Below are 22054 nucleotides of genomic sequence, written 5' to 3' on the forward strand. Positions count from 1 at the left end.
CATTTGTCATTGTTGATTCAAAGGGGTGTTTACTGAAAATTGACTTGCTGAATAGCAAACAGTGTAGACCAAAGGTCAACCTGCACAGATCTTGGTCAGCACTGATTGCAAAGGCAAAATCACTTGCCTCTAGCAGGCTAAATATTAAGATTTCTGTAAATTCTGTTTCAGGATTGAAAGATGGTGAAGGAGACTGTTACTATGACATGCTGGGTGTTAAACCTAGTGCAAACTCCAGACGAATCAAGAAAGCCTACAGAAAAATGGCACTGAAATATCATCCAGACAAAAACCCAGAGGATCCAGAAAAGGTTTGTTCACTTTCAGAATCATTGAGGTAACAGTAAACAAATGAGTAATTAAGAGATTTATATATATATAATTGGTCTCCACATATTTGAATAGAGGATATCATAAGCTCTTGTTCACTTGTCTTTAGATCAGAGTCTGGGAATTTTTTTTTACGAAGAGGGGAAGGGGCCCAGGCCTGTGATTTTGCAGGAAAAAATACCTTGGTATTTGTGCAAAGTGGAATAAAAAACCTGATGTGAAGTTAGGTTTTGGGGAAAACTGCATGATATAAAGAAATTTTCTTAGGAGATTTTTAGGGGCCTGTTTACGGCCCTTATTACAGAAGGAAAAAAACCTGGCGGTGAAAATCTATGAAGAAAAGTTCACATGTTGCATCATAAGTTCTCTACTGAGTATGCACATATATAGCACATTCATTTCATAGGATATAATTTGTATTGTTAGCTCACCTGTCACATAGTGACAAGGTGAGCTTTTGTGATCACGCAGCGTCCGTCGTCCGTGCATGCGTCCGTCCATCCATGCGTAAACTTTTCCTTGTGACATCTCTATAGGTCACATTTTTTGTGGGATCTTTAAAGAAAGTTGGTCCAGAATGTTCACTTGATGATATCTAGGTCAAGTTCGAAACTGGGTCCCCGTGCCATCAAAAACTAGGTCATTAGGTCTAAAAATAGAAAAACCTTGTGACCTCTCTAGAGGCCATATATTTCACAAGATCTTCATGAAAGTTGGTCAGAATGTTCATCTTGATATCTAGGTCAAGTTCGAAACTGGGTCACGTGCCATCAAAAAATAGGTCAGTAGGTCTAAAAATAGAAAAACCTTGTGACCTCTCTAGAGGCCATATATTTCACAAGATCTTCATGAAAATTGGTCAGAATGTTCACCTTGATGATATCTAGATCAAGTTCGAAACTGGGTAACGTGGGGTCAAAAACTAGGTCAGTAGGTCTAAAAATAGAAAAACCTTGCGACCACTCTAGAGGCCATATTTTTCATGAGATCTTCATGAATTTTGGTCAGAATGTTCATCTTGATGATATCTAGGTCAAGTTCGAAACTGGGTCACGTGGGGTCAAAAACTAGGCCAGTAGGTATAAAAATAGAAAAACCTTTTGACCTCTCTAGAGGCCATATTTTTTCCCAAAGGGTCTTCATGAAAATTGGTCAGAATGTTCATCTTTATGATATCTAAAGGGCAGGTTCGAAACTGGGGCATGTGGGGTTAAAACTAGGTCAGTAGGTCTAAAAATAGAAAAACCTTGTGACCTCTCTAGAGCCATATTTTTCAATGGATCTTCATGAAAATTGGGCAGAATGTTAACCTTGATGATATCTAGGTCAAGTTCGAAACTGGGTCACGTGGGGTTAAAAACTAGGTCAGTAGATCTAAAAATAGAAAAACCTTGTGACCTCTCTAGAGGCCATATTTTTCATGAGATCTTAATGAATGTTGGTCAGAATGTTCACCTTGAGATATCTAGGTCAAGTTCGAAACTGGGTCACATGGGTCAAAAACTAGGTCAGTAGGTCTAAAAATAGAAAAACCTTGTGACCTCTCTAGAGGCCATATTCTCAATGGATCTTTATAAAAAAATTTGGGGAGAATGGTTTAGCTGATGATATCTAGGTCAGTTTCTTAACTGGGGCATGTGCGGTCAAAAACTAGGTCAGTAGGTCTAAAAATAGAAAAACCTTGTGACCTCTCTAGAGGCCCTAAATTAAATTTTTACAAATTTCATGAAAATTTGGGCAAATGTTCACCTTGGTGATATCTAGGTCAAGTTCGAAACTGGGTCACGTGCCATCAAAAACTAGGTCAGTAGGTCTAAAAATAGAAAAAACCTTGTGACCTCTCTAGAGGGGCCATATATTTCACAAGATCTTCATGAAAATTGGTCAGAACGTTCACCTTGATGATATCTAGGTCAAGTTCGAAACTGGGTCACGTGCCGTCAAAAACTAGGTCAGTAGGTCAAATAATAAAAGAAACCTTGTGACCTCTCTAAAGGCCATATTTTTAAATGGATCTGTATGAAAGTTGGTCTGAATGTTCATCTTGATGATATCTGGGTCTGTTTCGAAACTGGGTCACGTGCGGTCAAAAACTAGGTCAGTAGGTCTAAACAAGAGGGCCAAGATGGCCCTAGGTCCCTCACCTAAGAAATACTCCATTACAGTGTAAAACATGTTTGACCTAGTGATTTTTGGGAAAAAAATATTCTGACCAATTTCATTAAGATGGACCCAAAAAATTGGTCTCTTGCGATAAAACAAGCATTTCTTAGATATGACCTAGTTTTTGACCCTAGATGACCCATGTTCAAACTCGACCTAGATTTTATCAAAGGGAATCATTCTGACCAAAATTCATGAAGATCAACTGAAAATACAGCCTCTATCACATACAGAAGTTTTTTTTTTTGATTTGACCAAGTGACCTAGTTTTGACCTCAGATGACCCATATTTAAATTTGACCTAGATTTCATTAAGGCAATCAACCTGACCAAATTTCATAAATATCAACTGAAAAAAACAGTCTCTATCGCATACACAAGATTTTTCTTTAAATTTTTCCTAGGACCTAGTTTTTGACCTCAGATAACCCCATATTCAAAACCAACCTAGTTTCATCAAGGCAATCACTCTGACCAAATTTCATGAAGATCAATTGAAAAATACATCCTCTATTGCATACACAATGTTTTTCTTCGATTTGACCTAGTGACCTAGTTTTGGACCCCAGATGACCCATTTCGAAATCAGCCCCAGATTTTATCAAGGTAATCATTCTGGCTAAATTTCATGAAGATCAGTTGAAAAATACAGCCTCTATGCATACACAAGGTTTTCTTGATTTTACCTAGTGACCTAGTTTTTGACCCCAGATGACCCATTTTCGAACTTGGTCTAAATTTCATCAAAGGGAATCATTCTGACCAAAATTTATGAAGATCAATTGAAAAAATACAGCCTTTTCGCATACACAAGGTTTTTACGTGATATGAACCTAGTGACCTAGTTTTTGACCCCAGATGACCCTTTTCGAACTCGGCCTAGATTTCATCAAGGTAATCATTCTGGGCCAAAATTCATGAAGATCAATTGAAAATACCGCCTCATCGCATACACAAGGTTTTCTTTGATTTGACCTAGTGACCTAGTTTTGACCTGAGATGACCCATTTCGAACTCGGCCTAGATTCATCAAGGGAATCATTCTGACCAAAATTCATGAAGATCAATTGAAAAATACAGCCTCTATCGCATACACAAGGTTTTTCTTTGATTTGACCTAGTGACCTAGTTTTTGACCCGAGAAAGACCCATTTTCGAACTCAGCCTAGATTTCCATCAAGGTTATCATTCTGACCAATATTCATGAAGAAGAATTGAAAAAACAGCCTCTATCGCATACACAAGGTTTTTCTTTGATTTGACCTAGTGACCTAGTTTTTGACCCCAGATACCCATTTTTTGAACTCGGCTTAGATTTCATCAAGGTTATCATTCTGACCAATATTCATGAAGGGTTAATTGAAAAATACCACCTCTATCGCAATACACAAGGTTTTTCTTTGATTGAAACCCAGTGACCTAGTTTTGACCCCAATGACCCATTTTCGAACTCGGCCTAGATTTCATCAAAGTTATCTTCTGACCAATATTCATGAAAATTAAATGAAAAATACAGTCTCTATCGCATACACAAGGTTTTTTTGATTTGACCTAGTGACCTAGTTTTTGATCCGAGATGACCCATTTTCGAACTCGGCCTAGATTTCATCAAGGTTATCATTCTGACCAATATTCATGAAGATTAATTGAAAAATACAGCCTCTATCGCATACCACAAAACTAAATGTTGAACAGAAGACAGACGACAGACGCCGACATCGAGCGATCAGAAAAACTCACCTGAACATTGCTCAGGTGAGCTAAAAATAGAAAAACCTTGTGACCTCTCTAGAGGCCATATATTTCATGAGATCTTCATAAAAATTAGTCAGAATGTTTACCTTGATGATATCTAGGTCAAGTTCGAAAGTGGGTCACGTGCTGTCAAAAACTAGGTCAGTAGGTCAAATAATAGAAAAACCTTGTGACCTCTCTAAAGGCCATATTTTTCATGGGACTTAAAGAAAGTTAGTCTGAATGTTCATCTTGATGATATCTAGGTCAAGTTCGAAGTGGGTCACGTGCCATCTAAAACAAGGGCAGTAGGTCAAATAATAGAAAAACCTGTGACCTCTCTAAAGGCCATATTTTTTATGGGATCTGTAGAAAGTTGGTGTGAATGTTGATGATATCTAGGTCAAGTTTTGAAAATGGTCATGTGCGGTCCAAAAACTAGGTCAGTAGGTCTAAAAATAGAAAAACCTTGTGACCTCTCTAGAGGCCATACTTGAATGGATCTCCATAAAAATTGGTCAGAATGTTCATCTTTATGATATCTAGGTCAAGTTCGAAAGTGGGTCACGTGCCGTCAAAAGTAGGGCAGTAGGTCAAATAATGAAAAAAACGTTGTGGACCTCTCTAGAGGCCATATTTTTCATGGGGTCTGTATGAAAGTTGGTCTGAATGTTTATCTGATGATATTTTAGGTCAAGTTCGAAACTGGGTTTAACTGCGATCAAAAACTAGGTCAGTAGGTCTTAAAAATAGAAAAAACCCTTTTGACCTCTCTAGAGGCCATACCCTTGAATGGATCTTCATGAAAATTGGTCAGAATGTTCACCTTGATGATATCTAGGTCAAGTTTGAAACTGGGTCATGTGCCGTAAAAAACTAGGTCAGTAGGTCAAATAATAAAAAAACCTTGTGACCTCTAGAAGGCCATACTTTTCATGGGATCTGTATGAAAGTTGGTCTGTCATGTTCATCTTGATGATATCTAGGTAAAGTTCAAAACTGGGTCAGCTGCAGTCAAAAACTAGGTCAGTAGGTTGAAAATTAGAAAAATCTTTTGACCTCTCTAGAGGCCATATTTTTCAACGGTTCTTCATGAAAATTGATCTGAATGTTCACCTTGATGATATCTAGGTCAGTTTCGAAACTGGGTCACGTGCGGTCAAAAACTAGGCCAGTAGGTATAAAAATAGAAAAACCTTGTGACCTCTCTAGAGGCCATATTTTTCATGAGATCTTCATGAAAATTAGTGAGAATGTTCACCTTGATGATATCTAGGTAAAATTCAAAACAGGGTCACGTACCTTCGAAAACTAGGTCAATAGGTCAAGTAATAGAAAAACCTTGTGACCTCTCTGGAGACCATATTTTTCAAAGGATCTTCATGAAAATTGGTCAGAATTTTTATCTTGATAATATCTAGGTCAAGTTCAAAACTGGGTCACATGAGCTCAAAAACTAGGTCACTATGTCAGATAATAGAAAAACGACGTCTTACTCAAAACTGGGTCATGTGGGAACAGGTGAGCGATTCAGGACCATCATGGTCCTCTTGTTATCCCCCGACGAAAGTCGGAGGGATATAGTTTTGGCGTTGTCCGTCCGCCGTCCTGCCGTTTCTGTCCCGTCCGCCCGGGAGCCATATCTGGGAAATGGTTGGGAATATTTTTTAAAACTTCATAATACATGTTCACCCAAATGAGTTCTTGCGGCCCGTCAAGTTTGTCAGATTGCCCAAGTAACACCAGATTTTATGGCCCTTAAAGTTTCTAGTGTTAACTATATAGGGTACTATAAATATGGCAATTTCTCATCATAACTTTTGATATATTTGACCTAAAAACTATGAAACTTAAACAGAATTTAGATCACCAAATGGGGTTGTGTACACAAAAATTTTTTTGGGATTTTTTTTGTAAATTAAGAGTTATTGCCCTTAATTGTATAAAAATCCACATATTTGTACATAACAAACTTACCATTTGTAGAATTTCATTAAATTTCTTTCATTTTTTCCATGAACATTTATTGTAAACATGTGAAGTTGTGTACCCACACCTGGTCACCCCCTTCCTTGATCACACCCCCTCCCCCACTATCCCCCCCTCCCCACCCCCCCCCCCCCCAAAAAAAAAAAATAAAAAAAAAAAATTTTTCCTTATTTTACATTTTTTTCAAACAAACTTCATATACATGTTCACCACTATGAGGTTATGGGCCCCATCAAGTTTCAGACAGATTGCCCAAGTAACACCAGAGTCATGGCCCTTAGAAGTTTCTAGTGTTAACTTATAGGGTACTATAGATATGCCAAATTTCTGCATTATAACTTTTGATATATTTGACCTAGAACTATGAAACTTTAACAGAATTTAGAGCACTATAATGTGGTTTTTGCACAGACAGTTTTGTAGGATTTTTTTTTGTAACTTCAGAGTTATTGCCCTTTTGTCTAAAAATCCACATATTTGTACATAACAAACTTACCATTTGGCAGAATTTCATTTAAAATTTTTTTCATTCTTTTCTGTGAACATTTATTATAAACATGTGAAGTTTGCGCACCCACACCTGGTCACCCACTTGCATTGGGCACACCCCCTCCCCCCCAACCCCCTTTCCCCCTCCCCCCCCCTCCCAAAAAATTTTTTTTTTTCATTTCTTATTTTAGATTTTTTCAAACCTTCCAAGTTGTACCACTCCCCCACCTCACTTCTCCACCCCAGTCATGCCCACCACTGTCAAGCATCCCTGCCCCCCCCCCCACCCCCCCCCCCCACCAACTTCACCCTTTTCCCTTTTTTTTTTTTTTTTCATTTTTTTTTTTTCAATCAATATTTATAAACAGCATGTGAAATTTTGTTTCCTTCCCCCTTCCCCTGCAACCCCACCCCCTAAAAAATAAAATATACATATATCTATATATAGATATATTAAATTTTCCCTTTCCTTTTTTTTTTTTTTAAATGTTCAAACCTTCAACATGTTAAGTTGTGACTGCACAAACCTTGCCCTCAGCCATGTTCAAGATATCTTACCTGTGTTCTCTTAAGGACATCTGATCTTTTAAGTTCAAATGTACAAGTAAAACAGCAACACCTGGTGCCAAACCACTCAAAGACAATATTTCATTCCAGTTAAACTTCAAGCTCACATTTCAATTAACTGCATTTAATTTTAAAAGCTAAGCTTATTACAGTAAGCATATCCCATTCAAAACAAATTCTTTAGTCAGGATCAAAGTATCATACATTTATGATGTACTCTTTAATTAAACATTTGTTTTCTGTTAAATTGATTTTGACTAATGAAATTATTTGCTTCTTATTAACATCCTTAACTTTTTGCCGGATATATCTTTTTGCCATTCCTCACCACAAACCCTTTCGGCGGGGGATACCAATTCATCGAATTTGCTTGTTTTTTTTAGCTCTTTGTAAAATTTTCAGGCTTTTCACCCCTTTTGATTATTGATTGAAGACAGGCCTGTTTGCACAACTAAGATAGATGGAAAGGAATTAATTCTGAAGTTAGATACAGTTTGAAAACTTGCCTCTTGGTTTCGATTGTTGAAATGCCAAATTTTTTTCAAGGTGGACATTGTAATAGGTAACATTCAGAGAATGAAACACAACATTTTCAGTCAGAAAATGCACCAAAGCCTCTGAGGCCAGTGCAAGAATCTAAATTTTCCAAATTTCCTCGAAGATCCCTCAGCTCCTGACCTGGCCCCCTCCCACCTGTAGGAGATCTCCTTCCCTATATTGCTACTTGGCTAGTCAATGTGACCTTTAACCAGCTGCCACTCCGTCTATATCAATTCCTTAATAGATCCCCAAATGCAGTTTAATCATATTGTGAAACTAGAATTTACATTGAGATAAAAAAAAAGATATAGATCTTTGTATTACAAATGTATGAGATCTGTCTTACTTATTTGTGTTAACAAATCATTTATTATTCATTCATACAACACGGATTTAGTGACATCTATTATTGCAATAAAAACTGTATATTCACTGTAGGTAGGTCATTGATACAAGTTTAATCTGTATCACTTCCATTAAAGCCTTAGAAATAACATCAGTTCCTGTAGAGTGGAATTTATACACACATTTGTGCCCCGCTCCCCAAACTTAGATTTGCCTTGAGCTCTTGAAGTTCTGTCTGTCCGTCTTTTATGATAGTTCTGCAGCTTTGTATGTGTATTTGAGTTTGATAAACTATGTACAGCTATCATTTATTGTTAACACTAATTAAAATGCCATCCCGCATTTTGAAGTATTAATATACAAAAAAAGATGTTATGCAACATTTCATTTTTTTCCAAATTCAGTTAAACAAAAAAGAATCAGTTGATTTCAAAAGGCATTTTCCCAGTACCATAAGTGTTAAAGGCTTTCTGAAGATGGTGCAAAAAGGCTTGATTATGTATATGCACAGTAATAGCATAATGGTTTTAAAGTTAAATGCAAGAAAAAGGGAAGACCTTTGTTTAAGTCAGTCAGAATCTTACTTCGGAGTGCTCATGTTTATAAAAAAAATTTGCTTTTTTGAAAGTTTTTTGCCTTGTTGCATCAGTTTCATGTTCAGTATTTTACAAACAGTTTTTTGGAGATATTATATTTGAGCCATGCCATGAGAAAACTAACATAGTGGCTTTGCGACCAGCATGGATCCAGACCAGCCTGCGCATCCATCAGGATCAATGCTGTTCGCTAACAGTTTCTCTAATTGCAATAGGCTTTGAAAGCGAACAGCATGGTTCCTGATCAGACTGCGCGAATGCGCAGGCTGGTCTGGATCCATGCTGGTCACAAAGCTACTATGTTGGTTTTCTCATGGCACGTCTCATTTCTGTCTCCAAACGAGTTAATATTTCATCAAGATTGGGTTGGAAAAGTATTATCAGAATTAATTATTCATATGTTCACAGTTCAAGCATATAAGTCAAGCCTATGAGGTTCTGTCGGATGCAAAGAAAAGAGAGACCTATGACAAGGGTGGTGAAGAAGCTATCAAAGGTAATGTTCTCTTTAAACTTGCTGTTAAATTCGAACTGCTATGACTGCATATAACTGAGGTAAAAAATCTGGTATTAGTTTCTCTGTAGAATGGTCTGAGTCTTTAATGTGTAGGGGTTATGCATGCTGCCTAATAGTAAATCACTTTACCCCTATGTCTTCGGGTTCAAGTCTTTCTCAGTCTAAGGTCGCTTACTTCAAATCACTTGCCTCTCATCGATGTGGTTCGAGCCTCACTCAGGGCATTGAATTCTTCATGTGAGGAAGCCATCCAGCTGGCTTACGGAAGGTCGGTGGTTCAACCCAGGTGCCGCTCGTGATGAAATAATGGAGGGGCACCTGGGTCTTCATCCGTCATCAAAGCTGGAAAGTCGCCATATGACCTATAATTGTGTTGGTGCGACGTTAAACCCAACAAAATAAATAAACTTTCTCAGTCATCAGTTGGCTTGTTGAAGGTCGGTTGTTCTACCAAAGTACATGTACCACCCATGTTTAAAATAATATTTCGGAGGCACCTTGGATCCAGAGAGATTAAAGAAAACAAGGTCTTGCCAATCTTGGCATTGCATCTGGATTAATTGCATTGTATTCAAACACTTACAACTTATATTAAGAGACCACCAAAGGGAAGGGCAAACAGTGGTCTCTTAACACAGGTCATCTGAAATGGTCTCTTAAATTCTTAATACTGGAAGTTTTGAATGTGTCTGTAACTATATCTTGTCTTGCAGGTGGGGGAGCTGGGGGCGGTTTTGATTTCCATTCACCAATGGATATATTCGATATGTTCTTTGGTGGTGGTGGACGGAGCAGACAGCGAGGCCCACAGAAGGGTAAAGATGTTATACACCAGTTACGAGTGTCGCTAGAAGATTTGTATAATGGTACAACAAGGAAATTGTCCCTGAAGAAAAAAGTTATCTGTGCCAAATGTGATGGTTTGTATAAAAAATATGTTCATATAGTGGTAAATTTCTTAGTGATTTTTATGCCCCCCAGCATCTACTGATGCGGGAGGCATATAGTGATTGTCCTGTCCGTCCGTCCATACGAGGTTAACCAAATGGGACCGTTTCGTCTAGCATCAATACCCCTTACTAGAATGACTTGATACTAATGCAGATGTAACTTGTGACCATTCCTCATCTTCAGACATCACCTGACCTCAGTTTGAACTTGACCTTGACCTCATTTTGGACTTAGGTTGCTTTATATGGGTCATTTCTTGGTTTACCAAATGGGACCATTTCGTCTAGCATCAATACCCCTTACAAGAATGAATTGATACTAATACAGATGTAAACTGTGACCATTCCTCATCTTCAAACATCACCTGACCTCAGTTTGACCTTGTTTTGGACTTAGGTGCAAAATCTATCGACAAGGATGCCACTGGGGGCATCAAGCGTTTATTGAACGCAGCTCCTTGTTTTTATGCCCCCGGCATCTACTGATGCGTGAGGCATATAGTGATTGTCCTGTCCGTCCATACGAGGTTAACCAAATGGGACCGTTTTGTCTAGCATTAATACCGCTTACAAGAATGAATTGATACTAATACAGATGTAACCTGTGACCATTCCTCATCTTAGACATCACCTGACCTCAGTTTGACCTTGACCTCATTTTGGACTTAGGTTGCTTTATATGGGCCATCTCTTGGTTAACCAAATGGGACCGTTTTGTCTAGCATTAGTACCGCTTACAACAATGAATTGATACTAATACAGATGTAAACTGTGACCATTCCTCATCTTCAAACATCACCTGACCTCAGTTTGACCTTGACCTCGTTTTGGACTTAGGTTGCTTTGTATCGACAAGGATGCCACCGGGGGCATCAAGCGTTTATTGAACGTAGCTCCTTGTTTTGTGATTTGATTTGAGCTCTCCAGAGCATGGAATACCCCATAAGTTCTCGGCCAAGTTCGATAACTAGCCAAATCGGCCCAGGCACTTCAGAATTATGGCCCTTGAAACATCGTTTTTTGATAATCAAAGCACTGAAAGTCTGATTGGGTTGTATCAAAGCACTGAAAGTCTGATTGGGTTGTGTCAAAGCACTGAAAGTCTGAGTTGTTTTTGGTAATCAAAGCACTGAAAGTCTGATTGGGAGTTAAGAATATATAGGGAGTAGGGTTTACGCTCGAACATTTCTCATCCAATCTTACACTACTATTCAGATGATTAGGCAGTTGTGGGAGACGTGTTTTTCTCAAAAGCAGCTCTAGTTTTTATGGATTTCACGGTTGAATAAATGTTTGAAATTAAATCCCAACAATCAAGTAAACTTCCTGTTTATTTCGTGTTCAAAGTTTGAATGCAGAAATTTGCGTCCCCACAAAATATCAATTTTGATCATAAACAGGAAATTTGTTAGCCCAGAAAATAAAAAAAATTGTTTCAGAGAATATAAGTAACAATTTTTCTTTTCCTTTTCATAGCACATACCTGATGTAAATATTAGCTATGTTTAAATATTTGTAGTTAGTATTACCCTACAACTGCTGTTAAGAAAGAGAATATTTAGTTAAGTGGATGCAAATTTTTATTTAAAAGGTGAAAGACTTTTCTTCCTTTAATCCTAATTAGGTAAAGGCGGGAAGGAAGGCGCTGTCGAAAAATGTTCAAACTGTAAAGGTACCGGTATGCAAGTACACATAAGACAGCTCGGGCCAGGGATGGTTCAACAGATGCAGTCAGTGTGCTCGGAGTGTTCAGGAAAAGGGGAGCAAATTAATCCAAAACTAAGATGTAAGACATGTCTCGGAAAAAAAGTGGTGGATGATCACAAAATATTGGAGGTCCATGTCGACAAAGGTATTTATCATTTTAAGAATGTTTGATTTTCGGTTTTTTTTTTCCCTCTTAATAATTATTTTGATGGCTAAGTGGTTAATTTTTTTCTCACCAAATCACCCACATTGATGACGGTTTGAAATCGCACTTTGGGTGTATAATACTTCATCCAGCTGGCTTTCAGAAGGTTGGTGGTAGCCAATGCCTTAAGCCAAACCCAGCTGGGGTCTTAATTCATCAGAAGCTCTGAATGTCGTCTTATGACCTAAACTGTGTCACTGAGACTAGATCAAACAAAAATGTCTTGGTATAAAAGAATGACATTGCCAAATACGTATTCAGTCAAAATATTCAGTCGAAATGCATTTTAATATCATTACCTCCCTTTAGATTTGAAATTAATGAATTTTGATTTTACACGCTTGCTTAAAAACTTTGCCTTTTGGTTTAGATTTTTGAAATGTCCTAATATCTGTCAGATGCAAATGTAAAAAGAAATGATATTAAAATGAAACGAAATGAAATCAGTGCTCCAGCTAGCTATTTACAGCAGGGCGCATCGCCCGTTCCGAAATTCGTTCCGCCCTGTTGCCCCACCAGGCACCCTGCCCGTTTTACAACCATTCATTTCCTTTTTAGCCAAACTTCCCTTTTTTGCCTCAGTGATTATAATACACTGCTTTATTGTCCCCTTTTTATCGAGTGATACACGCCAGGGGGCATTGATATAATTAGCAAACAATCACCTGCTGTAATCGTGCCCGAGGCAGACCATGATATTTTAGACTGCTCCACTAGCATTAAAATCACTGAACCTTAGTGTTAAAACAGTTTGCAAACCAGTCTGAAATCATTATCATTTTCGCGCCACCTGTCAAAGTGTACTTTCGTTTTCTGTAATATAATCGTAAATATCCCTTTATACACAACTGAAACTTAAGTCTAGACAACAGACATTTAAATCTAATTAATAAAAATCAATCACAATAAAATTTAAATAGGAAAATATTTTGATTTTATCGTTTTACATGTTTTTGAAATCGAAAGTAGGTTGTCGTCTGCTTTGTGAAATGGCCGATTTTTCATGAAGATTTCTTTGAAATTAGTTTACTAAGATGTAATGACAGGGTACACTTTAATGTCAGATACTGTAAAATGCTGTTAAACTGTCTTTGCATCATAATAATTTTTCAAAAATATTGTTTAAAACTGGACATTAGAGGACTTTAGAAAAAGGTGTAACATAACCCGGATATAAAATTTGGATACCCGGAATACGTTCTATTTACAAGTGCTAAACTTGCTTTTAGGACTGTTGTTAGTTTAAAAACTTTGCCTGATTTCATTTATTTAAGTGGAAGTTTAAACTTTATTTTCTGTATATATGTTGCACGTATAAATTAATAAATATCAAGAACATGGAGAAGATGTGTACTGAAATTGTAACAAGTAAAATAGGCCTAAACACATAGATATTGTTATACAGTATGCAATTACAAAGAAATGTTACAAGTTGACAATCAATGCCAAGTAAAATACAAACAGCAGAATTTTTAGTTAATAAATAGGTGTAATAGAGATGACAAACATAGCCTATCAAAAGACAAAGTATGCCTTATACCACGCCTAAAGTGTGCAAAATACCATGCCTAAAATATGTTAAAATGCACTAAATGCATGGACCAGTTACAATTTTTTCGCGGTGGGTGGGTGGGGGGGGGAGCATGCTCTCAGACCGACTCCCCTAGAAGTGCCCTTTTCAGTTCCAGCACCCTGCCCTTTTTGAATCCTAGCTGGAGCACTGGAAATAGTCTGCTTTTTGAATACTTTCATATTAAAGGGAAGTATAAATGTAATTACAAAATTACATAAAATATTACAAAACGTTTGTAATAGGATCCAACCCAGTGTAAGTGGTCTGTTTGGTCTTAACACTTGGTTTTGCTGTAACTCTGTGATTCCAGCAGGTATGCAAATTTTGATTCCATACCTCATGTTTTTATTTCGATGTAAATGAGATGTGAAACCAAAATTTGTAGTCCTGTTTGGCGCCATATAACCTATACTGTGTTAAATAAACTGTTTGTTCATTCAATATTTCTGTTACCAAACATACTATAAAAGTGTTTGAAAAATGTCATAAGAATTAAGATGTTGGTTAAAAGTAATTCACAACCTTTGAATTTAAATTGAATTTGACCATCTGAAATAATGTTGCTTGTTGAAAATGGATATTATCTAGACTGTATTTCCAATTCTTGGAAAATATTTAACTTACAGGTATGAAGGATGGGGAAAATATCCGATTTACCGGAGAAGGTGACCAAGAGCCGGGATTGGAACCAGGGGACATAATAATTGTTCTTGACGAGAAGGAGCATAAAACTTTCCGACGTAAACGGTTTGGATTTTGATTATGGAAATGGAATTACAGCTTGTTGAAGCACTGTGTGGTATTTCAGAAAACTATAGAGACACTGGACAAAAGAACATTGGTTATAACAATTTACCATGGTGAGTAAGTTGAAGATTGTGTAGATTTCATTACAGGACACACATCTAGTTCTGAATCATTAATATTCGTGGGGGACTAATTTTCATGGTTGAGTAATTCCACAAAATTAAATCCCAATGAACATGTAAATTTCCCATTCATTTTATGTTCAAAAGTTGAAATCCATGAATTCATATCCACACGAAATGGCCGTTTTGACCAAAACCACGAATTTAATGCTCATGAAATTAAACGATTTTACAGTAGTTGGGAATCGTATTAAGAGCCAGTTTTTAGTTACTTGCCAAAGTCAACATAACTAATCCTTAAAGCACATATTTTCTTTGGGTCAAAATTTCGCAAATTGAAATTTGGAGTATGTTTACGAGGTTCAATATTTTTAGCTCACCTGAGCACAAAGTGCTCAAAGTGAGCTTTTGTGATCGCCCTGTGTCCGTCGTCAACAATTTGACTGTTAACACTCTAGAGGTCACATTTTTGGCCCAATCTTAATGAAACTTTGTTAGAATGTTACCCTCAATAAAATCTTGGACGAGTTTGCTATTGGGTCATCTGGGGTCAAAAACTAGGTCACCACTGGTGACCAGGTCAGATCAAAGAAAAAGCTTGTTAACACTCTAGAGGTCACAATTTTGGCCCAATCTTAATGAAACTTGATCAGAGTGTTATCCTCAATAAAGTCGTGGTCAGAATGTTAATATTGATGATCTTAAGGTCCAGTTTGAATTTGGGTCATGTAGGATCAAATACTAGGTCACCAGGTCAAATCAAAGGAAAAGCTAGTTTAACACTGTAGAGGCCACATTTATGACCATATCTTAATGAAACTTGGTCAAAAATGTTAATCTTGATGATCTATAGCTCAGGTTTAAATCTGGGTTTAGGTGGGGGTCAAAAACTAGGTCACCAGGTCAAATCAGAGGAAAAGCTTGTGACTCTAGCGGCCATATTTATGACTGTATCTTCATGAAACTTAGTCAGGAATGTTAAACTTGATGATCTCCAGATAAGTTCGAATCTGGGTCATGTTGGGTCAAAAACTAGGTCACTGGGTCAGATCAAATGAAAAGCTAGTTAACACTTTAGAGGCCACATTAATGACCATATCTTAATGAATCTTGGTCAGAATGTTAATCTTGATGATCTTTAGGTCTAGTTTAAATCTGGGTCAGGTTGGTTCAAAAACTAGGTCACTAGGTCAAATCAAAGGAAAAGTTTGTTAACACTCTAGAGGCCACATTTATGACTGTATCTTCATGAAACTTACTCAGGATGTTAAACTTGATGATCTTTAGGTCAAGTTCGAATCTGGGGCATGTTGGGTCAAAAACTAGGTCACGGGTCAAATCAAAGGAATAGCTAGTTTACACTTTAGAGGCCACATTTATGACCATATCTTAATGAAACTTGGTCAGAATGTTAATCTCAATGATCTTTAGGTCAATAGGTCAGGTGAGCGATACAGGGCCTTCATGGCCCTCTTGTTATGCCCCCAGCATCTACTGATGCGGGAGGCATATAGTGATTGTCCTGTCCGTCTGTACAAGGTTAACCAAATGGGACCGTTTCGTCTAGCATCAATACCCATTACTAGAATGACTTGATACTAATGCAGATGTAACCTGTGACCATTCCTCATCTTCAGACATCACCTAGCCTCAGTTTGACTTGACCTCATTTTGGACTTTGGTTGCTTTACATGGGCCATCTCTTGGTTAACCAAATGGGACCGTTTCGTCTAGCATCAATACATACCCCTTACAAGAATGAATTGATACTAATACAGATGTAAACTGTGACCATTCCTCATCTTCAGACATCACCTGACCTCAGTTTGACCTTGACCTTGACCTCGTTTTGGACATAGGAGCAAAATCTATCGATAAGGATGCCACTGGGGGCATCAAGCGTTTATTGAACGCAGCTCCTTGCTGTAACTGTAAAAATTGTATCAAACTTGAATGTATATTATCCTTCTGATTTATGCAATGTGAGATGTAGGGCCTAGCGAATATTGCGAAAATTCAATCCTTGCGAAAATATCTGCTTTTACAGTATATGTACAGTGTGTATCATAGATGTACCTATACAAATGTTCATGCTTTGAGTAGATCTTGGATGGCAGAGTTTTAAAATTGATGCGTCAGAAAGTGCATGAACACAGATATTATGGCCAGCTCTTTGAAAGTTTTAACTTTTCAAAATTGAGAATATACCATCAGATGTTTTCCTTGAGAATAAACAATTTTATTTTGATATCAATACTGTTTTGGTTTTCTTCAGGTGAAGTGGTCAAGCCAGATGACATCAAATGCATTCTAAATGAAGGTATGCCTCTGTATCGTGACCCATTTACTAAGGGACGCTTAATTGTCAAATTTAACGTTGTATTCCCGTCAGCTGGTGCAATACCTAAAAACAAACTAGGGGAACTAGAATCGTGTTTACCAAAACGCCAAGAAGTGATAATTCCAGATGGAGCCGAGGAACACACACTTGAGGATTATGATCCAAGGGCACATCATCGTCGTGGCGAGGCGTACGATGAGGACGAGGAGGGAATGGGCGGTCAGCGTGTACAGTGCGCATCTCATTAACGACTGTTGATATTTAAATGCTGTATTTGTTGTAGATTTTATTTTGCTTTTAACATTTTGAGCCAAGGTGCAAGGGCTTCAGGCTTTCCAAAGTCATGGTTTCTCTGGGGACATAAGCTATTCTGCCCTGTATTAGGAACAACTTCTGCTGTTTTTTATGCCCCCGAAGGGAGGCATATTAGTTTTCAACTGTCCATCCGTTCGTTCGTTCGTTCGTCACAACGTTAACTTTTTGCATGAAGGCACTTTACTCTTGAACCACTGCACCCAGGACCTTCAGACGTCACTTGCTGATAGTACATATTGAGTACAAGACCCCTACTGACTTTGGGGTCACCAGGTCAAAGGTCAAGGTCACCAGGTCAAACTTTAACTTTTTGCATGAAGGTACTTTACTCGCAAACCACTGCACCCAGGACCTTCAAACTTCACATGCTGATAGTACTTATTAAGTACATGACCCCTACTGACTTTGGGGTCACCAGGTCAAAGGTCAAGGTACCAGGTCAAACTTTAACTTTTTGCATGAAGGCACTTTACTCGCGAACCACTGCACCCAGGACCTTCAAACTGCACATGCTGATAGTACTTATTGAGTACATGACCAGTCAGTAGGTCAAAGGTCACAAGGTCAAACGTTAACTTTTTGCATGAAGGCACTTTACTCTCGAACCACTGCACCCAGGACCTTCAAACTTCACATGCCGATAGTACTTATTGTATACACGACCCCTACTGGCTTTGGGGTCACCAGGTCAAAGGTCAAGGTCACCAGTTCAAAGGTCAAGGCGCTGCGGGGGCATTTGTCACCATTAGTGACAGCTCTTGTTTATTAACTAGGCGTCGAGTTTTCCGCAACTCTTTTGCAGTAATTTCAGAGTAAAACATGGAAAAGTATGTATATTTATCAGCCCTTAATATTAAAGTTCATCTGATTTTAAAATCGAAAATATAATTTAGACTGTAATGAACAATCAGTTGTCATAAATTTTTACACTTTTTTTTTTTTTTTTTAAATGTGCACCCACTTAGCCCATATATAATGCAGATTTTGATTTGCAAACTTTGTTTACCAGATTCCCTGTTTTGTGATAAAGTGGCCCATGCAAAGAAAATCAAACTGAGTCTGCCTTTGTTTTGCTTGATTGAGTTCCATGCATCGAAGGTATGTTACATATTCTATGAACAAACGCTACAGCAGTCTTTAAGAGCCACACGGCAACTGTGAAAACTCCCCCTGTACCTGGATTCAGCGTACACTACAGCAGTCTTTAAGAGCCACATGGCAACTGTGAAAACTCCCCCTGTACCTGGATTCAGCGTACACTACAGAAGTCTTTAAGAGCCACACGGCAACTGTGAAAACTCTCCATGTACCTGGATTCAGCGTACACTACAGCAGTCTTTAAGAGCCACATGGCAACTGTGAAAACTCTCCCTGTACCTGGATTCAGCGTACACTACAGAAGTCTTTAAGAGCCACACGGCAACTGTGAAAACTCTCCCTGTACCTGGATTCAGCGTACACTACAACAGTCTTTAAGAGCCACACGACAACTGTGAAAACTCTTCCTGTACCTGGATTCAGCGTTGTTGTATTTTCTGGTCCTTTGGGATCATGGAATCCATTCAGTTTTACTGTAAAGGAATTCCGTTGAAGCCGGTGCTAGGGGCTTGAAGGGTGTTTCAGATTTCATTATCTCTCATCATCATGAATATTATTTTGCTCGGTTGTTTTTGCTTCCGAAGGCTTTTCTGATAAATTTTATTTATAATAAAATGAAAATAATTTTCTTACATTTTAAGACTATGAAATTCTTTTCTTTTGTTTCTTGGATAAATACTCTGCTTATTTAAATATTCTGCTTAAAGGAGCATTTGAAGTTGTTAGACCAATACTAAAATGATTCCATAACATACACTCATAAATTTGCCATTTTTTTCGATGTGGTAATCAAGAAAGATATTTCATGGGTTATATTTCCATAATTCTGTTGGGTTCAGTGTTGTTAGTTAGCATGGAAGAGATTTTCTTGTATGCATTGTACCTAAACATTTTGGCACATATAAATGCATTTTTTTTTCACAGACTGATAATTTTAAAATGTACTCTGTAAAGTGTCACTGATTTCAGTTTGTAAGGAATCTTTCTGTGTTAAATGTCTTGTTACACGTTTAAGAATCATTAACCCTTAGCCTGCTAAATTTCTGTAATGGACTGGTCCATCATTCAATTTGGGTAATACCATTTATTATTCAAAGGGGTGTTCACTGAAAATTTACTGACTGAATAGCGAACAGTGCAGACCATGATCAGACTGCACGGACGTGCAGGCTAATCTTGGTCTGCACTGGTCGCAAAGGCAGAATCACTTGCCGCCAGCAGGCTAAGGGGTAAATAATTAACAGGTTGGCAGATAAGTTACCTTAAAAGGAAGTATCTTTGTTTGCTGAAAACCTATCTTGAAAATGAATATTTTGTGTATTAAAGAGGCTTGCCTCCAGAATTGAAATTGAAATACTACTTCTGTTATTAATTCTGTAATTTCTGAAATAAGCACCTGTTCCATAATAGACACCATCCCAACACCCCCTCATTTAAAATTAAGCAACAGTAATTTGGGTCGAAATTCAATCATTAGAATTTGACATGTGGTTAATACTTGCTAAAAAAAAAAATGTAAAAATTTCTTTTAGAGGAGTTTAGTAATTGCCGGTGGGGAGTGGGGTAAGGGGTGCTTTAATAAGGGTGTATATGGTAGTCAATAAAAAGTTAAAATAAACATCCATTCTATGCAGTATATAAATACCCTCTAAAAGTATAATATCTTGCCGAACTCTGCTGTAAAGTAGATAGAATTATCTGTACTTTGATACAAAATTAAACATTTTTATCAGAGCAGTGTTTTGGGGTATTAATGTAGGGACAACGCATGTATTTTTTTCGTGTAGTTACATCACATCTGCAGAATCCTATGGGATTGGTTGGTGCCCGGCCCTGGTAGGGCGAGGGTACCATAATTACCCGAGGGAGTCTTAAGATGTTACAACACAAAATTAATGTGTGCTAATAATCCAGCATGATAAGGGTTAAATAGAAAATTAAATGTCCTTCATTATTTTTGAGGACAGTGGGTGTTTGTATGTATGTATGTCAGTGTTTCTGAGAATGATGTATTTACACATGTATTTAAATCCGTTAAAAAATTGTAAACATTTTTGAATATGTACAATAAATTTTAACATAATGAATATTTCTGTTTCCTATGTTCTTGTATGGGCAAAATGTATTCCATTATATCCAGCAGTGGAAGGAGGTTGCCCCTGTGGCTGGGTGGTTAGGGTCACTGACTTCAAACCCTCTTGCCCCTCACTGCCCTTGGTTAAAAACATCGCTTAGAGTGTATTATTCTTTGTGTGAGGAAGCCATTCAGATAACTTAATGGAAGGTTGGTGGTTCTACCTTGGTGACTGAATAAATACTTTGAGAGGCATTGAAAACTGCACAGTTGCCGTTTGTCTTATAAATTGTCAAACCTGAAATTTGGCAGAGGTCAGCCCATGGGTTTATGTTCTGCAGAGCAAGTCCTTGTACCTACTTAAAACTACAGATAGCTTTTGGAGCAAAAATAATGTTCACTCAAATTTACTAAGTTTTGATATGAAAACATGGCTTTTGGTAAGGATTTGATATTAATAAATACAAAAGAACTGTTGTGCCCCAATCTTTTTCATGTCCCCGGCCATATAGCGAGTGAACTCAGCCAGTCCCTACGAACCAGATTGAATAAAGCCCACATTAACATGATAAAGTCCATTCTCACACTAACAATCCTTGTAGGAAGACTTACAAACTTACCTGCCCCATGTGGTTATGGGACGATCTGTGTATGAAAAGAATTGGAACCACTGCCTTACCCTTGCATGATCGTAAGAGGCGACTAATAGGGTCTTAACACTTGGTTTTGCAGTAACTCTGATTCCAGCAGGTATGCAAATTTTGATTCCATGCCTCATGTTTTTATTTCGATGTAAACGAGATCTGGAACCAAGTTTGCAGTCCTGTTTGGGGCCATATAACCTATACTGTGTTGGTGCGCCGTAAAACCCAAATAAATAAATAAATACAAACTTACCTACATCTAAATGACCTTGACCCTTATATGACCACCTGCAAACTTAAAAACCTTAATAAACAAAATTTTTGGTCTTGCAGCCCACATAAATGAAACAATTTAGTTCATTTACTCTCATTCAACAAACATTACAAACAGACCCTATATATAGATGACCTTGACTGTCGTATGATCTTCACCTTTAAACTTGTCTCAAAAAACAACATCTTTGGTCATACACAGTGGGCATGATTTTGCATTTTGAAAACGCAGCTCCATGTTTACTTTGGTTCTGTGTATTAGATTTGCCTTTGTCCTGTGATGATGTTGATCCATCCATCCAAAATTGTGTTGTGCATATCTCAAAAATGTACTTGACCTATAGTCATGAAAACAGGATTGCTTTTAAGCAGGTGAAGTTGTCCACCAGCATTTTTGTGTTGTTTTTTTGTTAAGAACAGAGAAATGGCCCTCGAGTTAGTCAAAATGTGCGTAAAAGATCTAACAATTTTGTGTAGTATTTGATTTAGTTATGCAGGAATTTTTTACAGGATGTGGAGTTGTGCACCTGAGTTTTTTTAGCTCGCCTGAGCACAAAGTGCTCAAGGGAGCCATCGAGACCAGTCATTGTCTGTCGTCGTGCATCGTCAGTCAACATTTGCCTTGTTTATACTCTGGAGGCGGCAGTGGTCAGAATGTTTGTCTTGATGATCTCTTGGCCAAGTTCGAAACTGGATCATGTGGGTTCAAAAACTAGGTCAGTAGGCTAGATCATA

At 37.7% G+C, this 22054-nt stretch overlaps 1 pseudogene; it reads left to right on the plus strand.

The window, feature by feature from the left end:
- Positions 1-180: 180 nt before the first annotated feature.
- On the plus strand, positions 181-19767 carry LOC123523232 (dnaJ homolog subfamily A member 1-like; annotated as a pseudogene).
- Positions 19768-22054: the final 2287 nt, after the last annotated feature.

This window comes from Mercenaria mercenaria, chromosome 19, assembly GCF_021730395.1.
Source record: "Mercenaria mercenaria strain notata chromosome 19, MADL_Memer_1, whole genome shotgun sequence".
In the NCBI taxonomy this organism is placed as follows: domain Eukaryota; kingdom Metazoa; phylum Mollusca; class Bivalvia; order Venerida; family Veneridae; genus Mercenaria; species Mercenaria mercenaria.